The sequence below is a fragment of the Phascolarctos cinereus genome, unplaced genomic scaffold (genome assembly GCF_003287225.1).
Source record: "Phascolarctos cinereus isolate Bilbo 61053 unplaced genomic scaffold, phaCin_HiC Scaffold_2;HRSCAF=192, whole genome shotgun sequence".
Classification (NCBI taxonomy): Eukaryota; Metazoa; Chordata; class Mammalia; order Diprotodontia; family Phascolarctidae; genus Phascolarctos; species Phascolarctos cinereus.
In genome coordinates this window covers 273,249,609-273,263,664 of record NW_027555625.1, presented here as the reverse complement: position 1 = coordinate 273,263,664, position 14,056 = coordinate 273,249,609, and the positions used below count along the sequence as shown (strand labels likewise).

General features: G+C 39.5%; 1 pseudogene; it reads left to right on the top strand.

Moving 5' to 3' along the window:
* Positions 1-27: 27 nt before the first annotated feature.
* Positions 28-8,923, top strand: LOC144455904 (islet cell autoantigen 1 pseudogene; annotated as a pseudogene).
* The last annotated feature ends 5,133 nt before the right edge of the window (positions 8,924-14,056 follow it).

Here is a 14,056-nt window from a genome sequence, read left to right as displayed (position 1 = left end):
AGAAATTCAGAGAGGGAAATTTCATTAAGGGCTGATGTAGGCAAGGCAGCTTCCAGAAGGGTGACATCCCAAAGGGCAGAGACTGTCGGTTTATATCTTTGTGTCCTAGATGCCAGACTTCTCCCAGTAACAAAGATACATCTTTTGAGTACCAACACCCTGCTGGATTTGAATGTTGAGCACTACCACCTTTGAAGACTTAAACATAATTCTTACGATGGAGAGGCAACACATAAATCAGTGTCATAAAAGAAGTGAAGGATTGAAAAAGATAGACCAGTCATGTGACAAGATAAGGGATCATTGACAGCACATATGGTATAATGGCATTCTTTGAGACACATAGGGAAGTCACGGAAAGCCCCCAGTACCCTGAGTGGGTCCCAGTGGCAAATTTATGGGAGCACATAGACAAAGAGCTGCACAGAACAGGTTGCAATCTGCATCATCAGAGGAAACATCCTTCTTGATGAGATCCCAGATCCATTTGAGTATTCTATAGCACAGTTCCTAGAGCCTTTCCCTCCTCATCTCCACTTCCTGATTTTCTTGGCTTCCTCAGTTTCAGCAAAATGTCACTTTCTGCATGAAGCCTTTCCAAATTCCCCTTGACATTAGTGCTTTCCCCCTGAAATTCTCTCCAATTCATCGTATACATATGTTACTCGTTCGCAGTTGTTTGCATGTGGTTTCCCCCATTAGACTGTGAGCTCCTTGAAGGCAGGGACTATTTTTGCCTTTCTGTGTAACCCCAGTGCTTGGCACAGTGTCTGACGCATAGTAGGTGCTTATTAAATGCTTGTTGACTCCACTGGCCCTGATTCAGTAGAGTATATGAGGTTTGTGCAAGGAGGCAGGGAGTACTCATCAAAAGAGTAGCCCAGGGCTCCTCCTCTTCCCCCTTCTCCTCCCACTTATGTGGGATCTGAGGCTGCTGCAGCTGCTGCTACAGACTGCTCCGACACCAGCAGGACAGACAGAGGGATGGAGACTAAGCAGGTGGCTTGGAGCACTAGACTCGGGTGGAGGCATAGGTGATATCATGTATCCTTTCCTGCTGTTTTCCTGCCCCTTCCCCTCAATCATCAACAGCTGAAAAAAAAAAGAAACGAATATGGAAGAATTTAAATGCTACTCCAAAAAATGTATGTCGAACGTGCCCCAAGTCAAGACAAGTCAGTTGTGAATAAGATGCAAGAGAAACGCTGGAAAACAAAGCTAGCCCTTCTCAAAGCAATAGGGAAAAAATGAAGATGAACATGTTATAGCCTGGAATGTGCCTCTGGATGCCAAGTTTGAGCTGTTCCACTCCAACTGGAGGACCTATGTATAGTTTCTCAAAGTGATTGAACAACATCAGAAGAGGATTTGCTTCTTTGCCACAAGAAGAAAACAAACTGGTGAGGCTTTTTCACTCCCAGAGGTCTCAGGACAAAACTTAAGCAAGAAAAATGATACAAGCCACAGAACCTCTGTTCTTCTCAGCAGTCTGTTCTTGCACAGTCCTTTGTGTCAACTCTACCAGGAAGTGGAGACATTTTGGTACAGGTCCACCCCCGAAACCTGGTTAACCATAAAGTGCATGGAACAGTAGCGGACAGAATATGGAGTGCTTTGCTGGGGATGAAAGACATGTCTCAAGAGCTTGACCTAGACCTTTTCAAGCAAATGGCATGGTTTCAGAAGGTCCAAGTCCAAGTGTCCCATACAAAACCCAACTTTGACAAACTTAAGAATGATGTGGGTCAAAAAGTGGATCTTCCTCCAACAAGCAAATGTAATTCCTATCTCATATGCTAATAAAGTATCAGACCATCTTGCTTCATTTTTTGAGAAAACCTCACATATCATGACAGTCATCCATTAGAGTTCACAAAGTTCACTATGTTGAAAACCTCACAAGATCCTGTAAGCAAACTAATTGAAAATGCCAAAAAGGAGAGTGCCCAGAAGGAAAGCACAGAAAAGGAGCCAAAGCAACCAGACCCACTGATATCATTAGATAAGGAAAACCCTAACAAGAAATCTACATACTTAACTGAGGATGGAAAGAATGCTTTTTTTTCTGCCTTAGCAGGGGAATGAGAGCCATTGATGAACTGTTGGACCAAAGACTGGTAGAGAAAGGCGTCTCAGAGTCAGGAGTGACCCACAAGGATAACATGCAACTGACCATTAAATGAAATTCTCAAAGCACCTTCCTTATATGAGAGGGCCTTCAATCAAGGGTGGACAGCTATCTTTGGGAATAAGGAGAACCCAGACCCCTGGCCACATCTGCACCTGGAAAGACAGAGCCCAAGCCACCTTCACCATCAAGTTTCCTCCGTTCAAAGATTCTAGACAAAAATATGCATGACTTAAAGTCAGCTCTATAATGCTAGAGAGAGAGCCCAGCCTTCTATTTATCCCAAAGTGAGCAGTGGGTCCAAAACCCACCAGAGTAGCACCAGCCCATCTGTGAAAGAACATGAAAAGAATGCTCAAGACCTGATGGCTTGGTTCAAACCATTTTTTTCATTCCTCTTCTTCTTCTTCTTTTTGGTGAGACAGTTGGGGTTAACTGACTTGTCCAGGGGTCAAGTGTCTGAGGTTAGATTTGAACTCAGGTCCTCCTGATTCCAAGGCCAGAGCTCTATCTACTGTGCCACCTAGCTGTCCCCTGGTTCAAACCATTTTGCTGACCTGTTAACCCATTGTCCAACTCATATGTAGTTGAGAAAACAACAGGGAGCACAAATTTCTCAATTTTTATATCTAAGATGGATGGTACCTTGCAGGACACTGCTGTCACCACTTGCCACTTGGTGACCAGACAATATCCTTTGTGAATATTTCTGTGCCATGACAGAGAGAGACAGAGACAGACAGACAGATACACCCACCCACACACACCCCACACCCACACACACACACACACCACAGTATCCCAGGAGGCAATATGACCAAGGGTGAAGTAGGGGAAAGGTGCTTGGAGGCATAGCGGTCAGTCTGACACAGGGGGGTCCTAGTGAAGAGAATAATTCTTCCACAGATGCTGGTCCCCACTACTGGTGAGGTTGCAGGGGAGGAGTTAGTCCACCCTACTAAAGATTCTTGACTCTCATCCATTCCCATCAGAAGGTAAGACAGAATGGAACTTCATACACACCAGCTGTCTGTTCTTTTGACAATGAATGGCCAGCAGCTGCCAAAGACAAGACGTTTGTTCTCCCCCCACCCCAATGTCAGCATCACAGGGTAGAGCCAATCCAAGACTCCTGAATGTTGCCTGATGAATGAATGGATAAATGGATGAATGAATAAATGAATGAGTGAAAAGTCTTAATTAAACCATTACTTTGTATAAAGCACTGAGCTAAACCCTGGGCATACAAATACAAAAGCAAGTGAGTCTTTCCATAAGGAGCTTACATTCTGATAGAGGTAGGCAATATCTGTCCTGGAATGCTGGGCAGGGAAGGGTATGTTATTGGCCTGGGAAATCACAAGGAGGTGAGTAGAATGCATTGACATGTCCTTTCCAAATGTAGCAATGATACCAATTTGATTAGAGTTTCTAGGAAGAAGTGGAAAGCTGGGCAGGGAAAACAGTTGGCGTGAAGATGCTGTGGTCAGTTGGATGGCATGTGACGTATGATCTGGCTTAGAGTTTGTCACATAAACAGTAGTGGTTTTATGAGTTTGGACTGTTAGTTCATGAATACACAGAGTTCTGTCCTGAGGTAAGAGATACAAAAATGAAAAGATTAGGTCCCACCCCTCCCCCTTCAATGGCCTCTGGAAGCTGAGTGATCTTGAGGTGCAGAAACAAGGCATATGGAATCTATTAAAATGCAGCAAGAATCCAGAGGCACACACCTGGAATTCCTCTACTGGGGAGGCAGAGGCTGGTAGGTAACTGGACCTCAAGAGTCATGAGCTGCAGTGATCTAGGCCAATGGGATGTCCCCACTTAGTACAGCGCCAATGCTTTGAACCTCCAAAGGTATAGAAGCTGTCTAAGGAGGGGTTGGAAACAGCAGGGCAAAGCTCCGGTGCCAGTTGGCAGTGGGATTGGGCCTATGAGAGGCTGTCGCGTTTTCACCCTGGGCAAGATAGGAAGACCCAGGCTCAAAATAAATAAATAAATAAACCTATTATAAGGAAGGCACTACCCTCAAGGAACTTAAATTCTGCTGGAGAAATAGATATAGCTACACAATTATAATTACATATAATTGGACCAGATAATTTTTCACTGTAGCACCTAGAGATTCACCTTGGGGAAGAAGTACCTAGAATAACTATTCTAAGTTCAAGGTACTGTGAGGATGTACTCCATCATGTAGTTAAAAGCATGCTAGATTTTCAGGATAAGATTCAAATCCTGGGTAGACCATTTACTACCTGTGTGACCTTGGGCAAGTCACAACCTCTCTGGGCCTCAGTTTCCTCACTTATAAAATGATGGAGTTGGACTAGATGATCTTTAAGACCCTGCATCTCTAAATCTTACAATCAACCCTAAACTATAGTTCACAAGTTCCCATGTTCCTACCAATGTGCTTACTTTTTTTCAGTCATCCAGAGAATACAATTAGTTTAAAACAAAGAAGTAAATGTAGGAATGGATGGCCTCTATTTCCTTGATTAAGTGGGAGTGTGCCCTGTACGGTTTTGACTTTGATAGTGCTTTGAACAGAGTAGGCTTTTAATAATTGTTGAGTTGAATTTAACTGAATTGGATTGGATATGGGTTGGCAGGGGGGAAACTGTGGCATGGGTAAGTATGCAGTGTACCCTAGGGTGGGTATATGTGTTTTGTGTTAGGGGTGTCCAAAATTATCCAGTCTACAATAAAAGAAACTAAGGCAGAGCTCCAAGCCAATATCACTTTTATTAAAAGTCTAGATGGCTCCCTCTACTGAAGTGCACCTCAGATCTTTCTCACAATCTGAGATGCCCCCTCTCTCTGAGGCCTTAGTACTTGATACCCTAATAGAGAAGGGGCAAAGTAAAATATATAGTCTCATTGGTTGACTTGGCCTTCCAGGAGTATCTTCAGCTCATGCTTGTGAGAGACATGATTCTTTCTCTCTTATTTTAATAACTAATTATTAAATTAGGACTAAGGTTTTCCTTTTTCTATTCCCTCATTCAGAAATCAGCCCCTTTAGGTTATTCAGCCAACCTCTGAAAGACATTGCTGATAGATGAGATTGCCCAAATCCTTAGGGCACATGCTTTTTGATCTTGAGTGGGATTCCACCCAACTAGGAGACCTTGCAAACAGAACTCAGTCTAGGTGAGATCTTGCCCTTAGGAAATAAGCCCCTGTCCTTGAAACCTTCCATTAGAATTTAGGATGACCCAGCTTATGAAGGGAAAAACCAACCAGCAGTGTCTGGATAGAGAGGGATTCTTTTGCCCAGATTGTTGGAGGTGGCTGAGTCTCATGATTAGGTCACATTCTCTGCAGGAGGAGCTAAAGATTTTTTGCTCATCTCCTCATTGGTATGTCTACTCCTTCATTGATTGTTAACCAATCAAAGTTGATTTCCACCCTCAGGGACGTTTTCCAAAGGTTTTATAAGTGTTCAGTGTGCCCCTTAAGAGTACCCCGACCCTTTTATTAATTATTTGCTAGCCATAATTAATAAAATGGTTGTTATTTACTCACAAATTATGTCTCTTGAAGTTTTCACATACCACTTGTGATAAGTCAGCTGGTCAAGGATATCCAAATATGAGCAGAGCTGATGGTCTTTCATTAGCCCTATGTTGGGCAGTAGATTGGGAGATAGATTTGCAGGCAGCAGCTGCAGACAGGGTCACCCATCGGTCGAGTACTCAAAGGACCTGTTGACCAAGTGCCATAGGGCCATTTCCCTAGCAAAGGAATAACAAGGGTGGAAGTACAATTCAAAAATAGCTGGGGGGCTTTCCATGCCATTGAGTCATAACCCCCTATCCCTGCCACACTGAGCTTGGTCATTTATACATCAGGCATTGGTTAAACAAGTGGATTCACTAGACTGACTAACTGTATATCAGTAGACAAGTACAACTAATAATCACTGTCTCTATGAAATCAAACTTAACCAAATAATACTAGTTGGAAATAAACCAGGGGTCTAAATGAATCATTTCCCCCAGGAGGGAACCTCGCAGCTGCCCCATGGCTCTAGCTTGCTTTCCCCAGCAATGCTGGCCTGGCATGGTAAGTATGGACAGATGATGTAGAATATCTGTGACTGTCGGTCTTGGCCTGCAGAGCAAGAGGATCCCACGAGCTGAAGTGATTCCCAGTGAACAGACTCGGAAACTGTCTATCTTATGAGGGGGAGTCAAAGGATAAAGGATAAACAAAACCAAGTTGCTAGGTCCCATAGCAGGGACCAGAGAGCTCTGCCCAACGCTTCCTAGGTTGTTACTCTTTGCTTCCAGCCAACTAAAGGAGACCATTATAAATTCCTTCCCCACTTGACCCCTGTTTGCTTTCTTCCATATCATTCAAAAGTGCTTTCCCTCTGCAAATAACTTTGATTTGCACCGGAGATCTTCTAGGGTTGAGGGGTAGTGGAAGGCAGGGAGGCAACTCATTAAATTCTCACAACCTGGGGAAGAGTCAGCTTTGGTGGCTTTGTGAGTGACACTTAACTAGTATATTATAGTGGAAGAAGCTTCCAAAAAGATTTTGGAAGATCATCAGAGTTAGAGGACCTGAATTCAAATCTACTTCTACTATTTACTCCCTGTTTGAATATGGTCATGTCATTTAACTGTTCTGGTTCTCAGTTTCATGATCTGTTAAATGAAGGGCTTTAGCTATACAATCTCTAAAATCCCCTTCTTATGTCCCTTAATGATGTCTCCTCCCTGGGACTCAGTTTGCCCTATTTGTAAATGGAGAGGTTGAGTCAATCAATATATATTTATTAAGAACCTATGCTGTGCCTGGCACTATGGCAGGTGCTGGAGATACAAATACAAAAGTGAGACAGTTTCTGCCCTTAAGGAATTCATATGCTACTGGTTAGACTAAATGATCTGAGGTCCCTTCCAGCTCTAAATCCCATGTACCTAAGTCAAATCTTTTCCCTAGATCTCAGTTTTCTCCTCTTTAAAAGGAGAGGATTGAACTAGATCCATGGTTTTTATATGGTGATTCATGAATCATTTAGGGATTTACAATGTTACGGGTTTGCACATAAACATTCTTTAACGGCACTTTAAGGCAGCAAATAATTGTACAATTATTTTACAAGTATATTTTCCTTCTGTGACAACAAGCATGTGCATGTTTAAAGTATTATAGGTCCATTTCAGCAATGATTTGGACCCATCACGACCATGCACGCAACAATTTTCATGTTTGTACAGTGATTACATCAAACTTTTACCACTTCTAAGTGACATGGTATGTTCTTACTCTCAACCTGTCTCTCAACCTGTCATCAAATTGTTTCCAAACAGCTACAAAGTTTGGACATTCCAGTGTATTATTTATACTGGGCTGAAGTAGCTCCCCATTCCCCTGTTACTGTATAATCATACCCTATTAGCTGTGTAAGCGTATGATCAAGATGTTCTTGTAGTGCAAATATCAGAGTGGAAAACCGTAATCATTGATCATATGCATTATGAGCCATCCTGAAGCCATTATGAACTATCACAACATCTGTAAAAACAAACTTTATATTGCCTCTTGTTGCAGTATTAAGGCTGTTCTCCTATTTAAACTTATCTTCCACTTGTGTTACTACTATTCATCTAACTGGTAGATTTCCAAATGAAGTGGTTGGCAACGTAGATCAATTATTTAGCGGAATTTCAGTAAAAGTGTAGCGAGTTTGCCAAAGGAAGAAGAAAAGAAAGTCATGTCTGAAGAGATTCATTACTTACAAAGAAAGGTTAGTTTCTATCTCTACTCACACTCAAACTGCAGCTCTTCAACTTCACAGAGCAAGATGCCCTCCCCAGGTCAAACTGATCTCTTCAGATGGCATCACTATGGTGCTAACTCAAGCTTTGGATAGTCCTTACTTTCCCATGTCCCTCAGCCCTCTTTCTTCTTATTGGAGGGCCAATTGTGGAGTACTAAACTTCACCCAAATCTTCCCTTTATAGAGAGCACAACCTGGACTTTGCAAGTTAGTCCAGTCTCCATTTGCAGCTCTCTTTAGTTTCAACTCCTTGGAATAAGCGGGTACTGGCATTCCCCCTAATCCCTGCTTTCCAGCTTCCTTTTATGTGATTCCTTCCTTTATTAGATTGTAAGTTCCTTGAGGGTAGGAACTGTTTTTCTTTTTGTCATTTGTGTCACCATTTCTTAGAATAGTGTTTGGCATATAGTAGGCACTTAGTAAATTTAACTTAATATCCAAATATGGTTTAAAATGAGGCAATATATGCAATTGAGCTTTATGTACATTTAACATTTACAACAGTGTTTATCATTAGCCAGTAGGAAAATAAATATTTTATATCATAATTAGCTATTCACTAAGTAGCTGTACCTTCTGGAGTCTGCATATGCTAATAAAAGCAGTGTTTAGCTGTGAGAGAGTGTTCATATGCCTGTCTATTGTTATGAAACAAAATTGCTTGGAAGAATACACATTTGCATCAATTGTATTGGTAAAGTATTGTTATATATTTAACAAGTATTAGGTATAAAAATAAATTTTTGTAGATTTTTTTAAAAAATAGCAACTCCAATAGATCACTGGCTAAAAATGAAAACATATCCAAAAAAAGAATGTTGAAAAATGTGTTAGTGAGGAATCTTGAAATATTCATTCAGATTCAGCATATTGTGATCAAGAAGTTAATAAAAGTCATCCAATAGGTTGCAATTCTGAAATAATACACAAAGGTGTTTGAAAAACCTATATTACAATGGGTGTAAAAGAGGAAATACAATAAAGAATACATTAAATTTGTTTTTTCATTTCTTGGAAATAATATCTTTGACCACAACGTATATCTTTGACCACAGCAGCTTAAAACCTTCTCTTTTGTCTCAAAATTTACAATCAAAATATGAAAGCTATGTTGCTAAGCCTGTTGATTTTTTTAAGTGGAAAGAACAAGATTTGAAAACACCATAGTGATTCATTTATTTCTATGAATAAGTAAGTAAAAAAAAGCAATTAAAACTTCATACATAGTAAAGTTATTAAATTGCATAAAATAAAGAAATTCACTATTTGAAGAAATATTCATTTTGCCACGTGCCAAAGCAATTTTCAAGTGTATGTTTGAAGATGCTTTAAAAAAAATGAGAGATACCTGTCTCTTTGGATACATCTAATGGTTTTTAATCAGTTATTATAGGAACCATTTTTTAAAGTGTCATTTACACTTCACAATAAGATGAGAAAACTGATGTTTATAACTTAGCCATTTAAAGATGTTTGTAAGATATCTGCCTCTGTAAAGTGGAAGAAAATATGCTGTTTGGTCATCAGTTATCAGGAAGTAGAAATAAGGAAGGCATTTTTATCTCATTAATCCATACTCTGAAGGAAAACAAATCAATTTGCCCTCTTGTTGTGGAATGTGCACAGATGGAACAAAATCAATGACTGGGAAATTTGAGGGCATTGTTTCCTGTATTAAAAAATTAATATAAATATAGTGTACAAAACACACAAGTTTTGGCATAAAAAAGAATGCCATAAAAATTCAAAAGTATGTTAAATGATGCTGTCAAAATAGTTAATTTTGTAAACGAAAGACCCACCAGTTCTTAATTGCTTACCATTTTATGCAGAGATAGGCAGTGAGTAAACAGAATTGTTACTTGGCTTTCCTATGCCAGAGTTATTACTCATCTATATGAACTGAGAAAAAAGAGCTGGTTGTCTTCTTCATTAACCATCCTTTTCACTAGAGTAAATGTTCAAGTGATATGACATGAGTACAAAGATAAGCATATTTGGCAGACAACTTTTCAAAAATTAACAAATTCAATACATCATTATAGGGTGCAAATGAAAACATACTCAATGTTCAAGACAAGGTAAAAAGTATGATTAAGACACTAAAATTTTAGAACCACATAATTGAGAACAGCGCTTTGTAACATTGCATAATTTCTTGTTAGAATAGGAACTATCTTTGGATCAAGCTGTCAAGAAAGAAATAAGTGATTATCTGAAATTTTTAGAAGTGACTTTCAGTGAGTATTATCCTGAAATTTTCAATAAACTAAATTGGATTTGCAACCTCTTTGATATGTCTTTGACATTTCTAGATGCTAAATTAACAAAGGATGAAAAAGTAATATTTAATTGACAAATCAATGGACATTGGACTACAAACATTATTGAAATATCACAGCCTTATACATTTGGGGGTAAAATCTAAAAATGTATTTCTTTCTCTCTGCAAGAGAACTTGTAAAATTATTTTACCATTTTCCACCACATATTTGTATAACCAAACAGTTTTATTTCATTTTTTTAATCTCTCTTATCAAATCCCTTTGCATGTGACCTTCATCATTGGCGGAGATTGATGCTTCACACCTGTATGAGGAATGGAATTGGTTAGTTATTAAGAGTAGACAGTTCTTGATCTTTTTCAGCTTCAAAAGAGAAAACAAATAATTCTAGATTCTCTTCAAGGAAGAAGAGAGAGAAAAACTCTGGGAAGAAGCTAACATGAACAGAATATCTCTTGAAGCCGGAAACCAGAATACCAGGATCTCTCTTCTCCCAAACTGTTTTATGCAAATGAACTTTAAGCTGAAGATTACACTCATTTTAAGTCAAAATGCATAAATAAACTCAATGCAGAGCCAGATTTAAGATTGTGCTTGACATCCAGCCAAAAACTGCAAACTTTTGTTCAAATAAGGAATCCAACAATGAAATTAAGTTTATATATGACTACATTAAAACTCTTTGAGGCTATAACTTATTTAATTAACAGTGTTATTCATATTCAACAAAATCTGGAAAATAGATTTACTATGAAGTTTTGCAGATAATACTAAGAACATGAAGTCTTGCTAGATTACTTCTTTTAATTCTTATAGAATGTACCACGTAAAATATTTGTAATTATTATATAATTAGAGTGGGTAGAGTACTGGGCAGGGTGGCAGGAAGATCTGTATTCAAATCCCAGTTAAGGTACTCATTAAATCATTTAAACTCTATCTGCCTCAGTTTCCTCAACAAAAAAAATGAAGATAATAATACCACTTCCTCCGCAGGAATGTTGTGAGAATCAAATGAAATAATATTTGTAAAGTGCTTAGCACAATGCCTGGCATACAGTAAGTACTTAATAAATGTTTGTTTCTTTCCCTCTTATAGGCAGGATAAAAGTTTACATTTTATAATTATGATTATATAATGTAAATTTTAATTCAGAGCTTTTCAGGGCAAAAGTTATTATAAGCACTTAATAAATAAGTCGAAAAGAATATTATAAGTAGTATATTAAAATGTCCTAAGGGTTTGAAACACTTTTTTCACTTTTGAAAGAGGTTCAAGAAACAAAAAACATTGGGAATCACTCAACCAAACAATTTCTAAGGGCACCCTCCTAGTTCTGACATTCTATAAAACCAGGTAAGAATTTATTGAATGGGTAGATAGGATAAACCTGAAAAAGACAAGAGAAAAATTATAGAGCTCTAGTTCTCAACTGCACAGGGTGGTGGAGGTGCCACGAAGCTCTAGGAAGGATGACCTTTCTTGTAGGTAACACTGCTCCTGGGAAACCTGTATCGCATAGGTGTAGTTTCTATAAGTACCACTAGATGGCAGACTGACATTGATAGATCTAAGTAAGTTTTGAAGGAAAAAAACTTCATTCAGGTTTTTGGCAGGAGACAAAACAATAAAAAGAGAATCCTGGCCCAAGAAAAGTTGGAAATTACAGTAGAGAAATTGGCCATATGTAGAGTGGCCAATAGAGGAGAGGTCTCTAGACCAGTGACCTACGATATGTTTGAGTGGAGGCTGGAGAACCATTTGTCTAAGAAATTCATAGGATGACAGATTTAGAGCTGGAAAGGACCTTCAAGGCTGTCTTGTCTAACTCCCTCATATCATAGATAATGAAACTAGAGGTTAAGTGACCCGTCCAGAGTCACACAGCTAATAAGTGTCTGAGGTAGGCTTTGAAACCAGGTCTCTCTGAGATTGTCGGGAACTTCTACATTGCTTAATTGTTTGGACTAAGATGAAGAAGGATCAAGATTTCACTTGATTCTGGAGATTCTGGAAGATATTTTTCTGCTCCCTCCTATGAACAAGGAGACATTTATCAGGAGCATTTGCCTGGCTAGCTTTGGGGAAGATGTCCAACCTTGACATCACTCTTGCTATTTCCTTTTCTGGCCACTGACCAGGTGCTAATCTTTGTTGACATTGGTGTGCCCCCAACCTGGCTCAAAGGGGAAAGTCTTCAGGGCCAGGTGCCACACCTCAGGACATGGTGTGCCTCGGAACCAATCCTAATGGGCCTTAATGCACTGACAGCCTTGGTGACCTAGAGGGATTCTTGGACAGGAATGGGTCCCATAAGAGAGAAGACAGGAATCCTGGGCCCTTTAACTTCCATCCTCTCTTTCCTTTGTATAGTTAACACACATGAAGCTATTCCTCAGAAGTCATTCAGTCACTGAATGCTGGAGTTGTCAGGTACTTTAGAGACTCTTTAGTCTAAACTGCTCATTTTACGAAAGAGGAAAATGAGACCCAAAAAGAGATCCAAAAAAACCCAAAAGGACTCCTCAAGGTCCCTTTTTACCTGAGGTCATGGAGAGTCTGACAGGATTGAAATAACTCAATAACAACGAAAATTTCTTGGTTCTGAGTGTCTTTGTTTTCAGAGTTCCATTCTGGGTGAAGAGTAGATTGTGGTCATTTATAGGACCAATACCTGTTGTTCTAGGAGGAGTGTCTAGGCTTCTTGAAGAACATGACACTGGATTCCTGTGGAAATATTCTCATTCTTTTCTGTGGATTGGTTTCCTGTTTACCTTCCCCATGCCTAACCCTACTCCTATCCCAAGTCCAAAACTCCAATAAAAATCAGTTCATAAACTGCCAACAGCTCCTGGAATAAACAACAGAACCATTTATAGTCCGAGGAGGCTTGTTTGCACACTGTTCCCTCCCAGACTGGGCTGGAGCCTCCTTATTCCTTTTTGTTGGGAAATCCTCTCCAAACCCCTATGCCCCACCCTCTACCATGTGACTTTTTTAAAGTAAATTTTTATTGCAATCTTTCATTTTTATATCATCTACACTTCCTAATATAACCCTGCCCACTTACCCCCCTCATAGAGGGCCAATTCTTATAACAAAGAATTTTTTTTAAAAAAAGGGAAAAAACAATTCAGTAAAATTAACGAAGACATCAAAAAGAGCCTGACAACATATTCAGTTTTCCACACAATATTCCCTCTGCTGCTGCAAAGAAGGGGCACCTGATTTCTTATAGGAGTCATTTAATTTCTTTCCAACATAGGACCAGTCAATCGTCTAATTAGGTCAATCTAGATATGAAAATCAGCCTAAATCCATAGTCACCCCCTTATGTACCTTCTCTACTCCCAAATGAGTCTCGGTATTAAAGAAATGAAGTCATAGAGTAAATATGCCTTGTAATCAAAATGAGTGTCACTCCCTCCCTCTCTCCCTACCTGCCTGCCCTCCTCAGTGGTATCACACCTGAAGGGAAGATGGGTAAGAATGCAGGCTAGCTGACATATTTTCTATATCTTCAAGCCAAGCTACCTTGACTTCTCTGTCTCCACCTTCCCAGTTTGACGAGTAACAGCTTAGGGATAGTAGGTGTCCACTGGGGTATATTCTTTAAGACCTCACAAGAACTCATATGTACCCTAGGGCAAGTTACTCCATCTGTCTGGGTGTCAGTTTCCTCCCCTCTCAAAGATTAAAAGATAAATAGTAAAACTGACCAACATATCAACTGCCTGACAATATATGTAATTTTCCACATACATAGTCCTCCACCGCTGCAATAGAGACAGAGGTGCCTTTTCTCAACTCTTTCCTGGGGCCAAGCTTGGTCATTATAATTA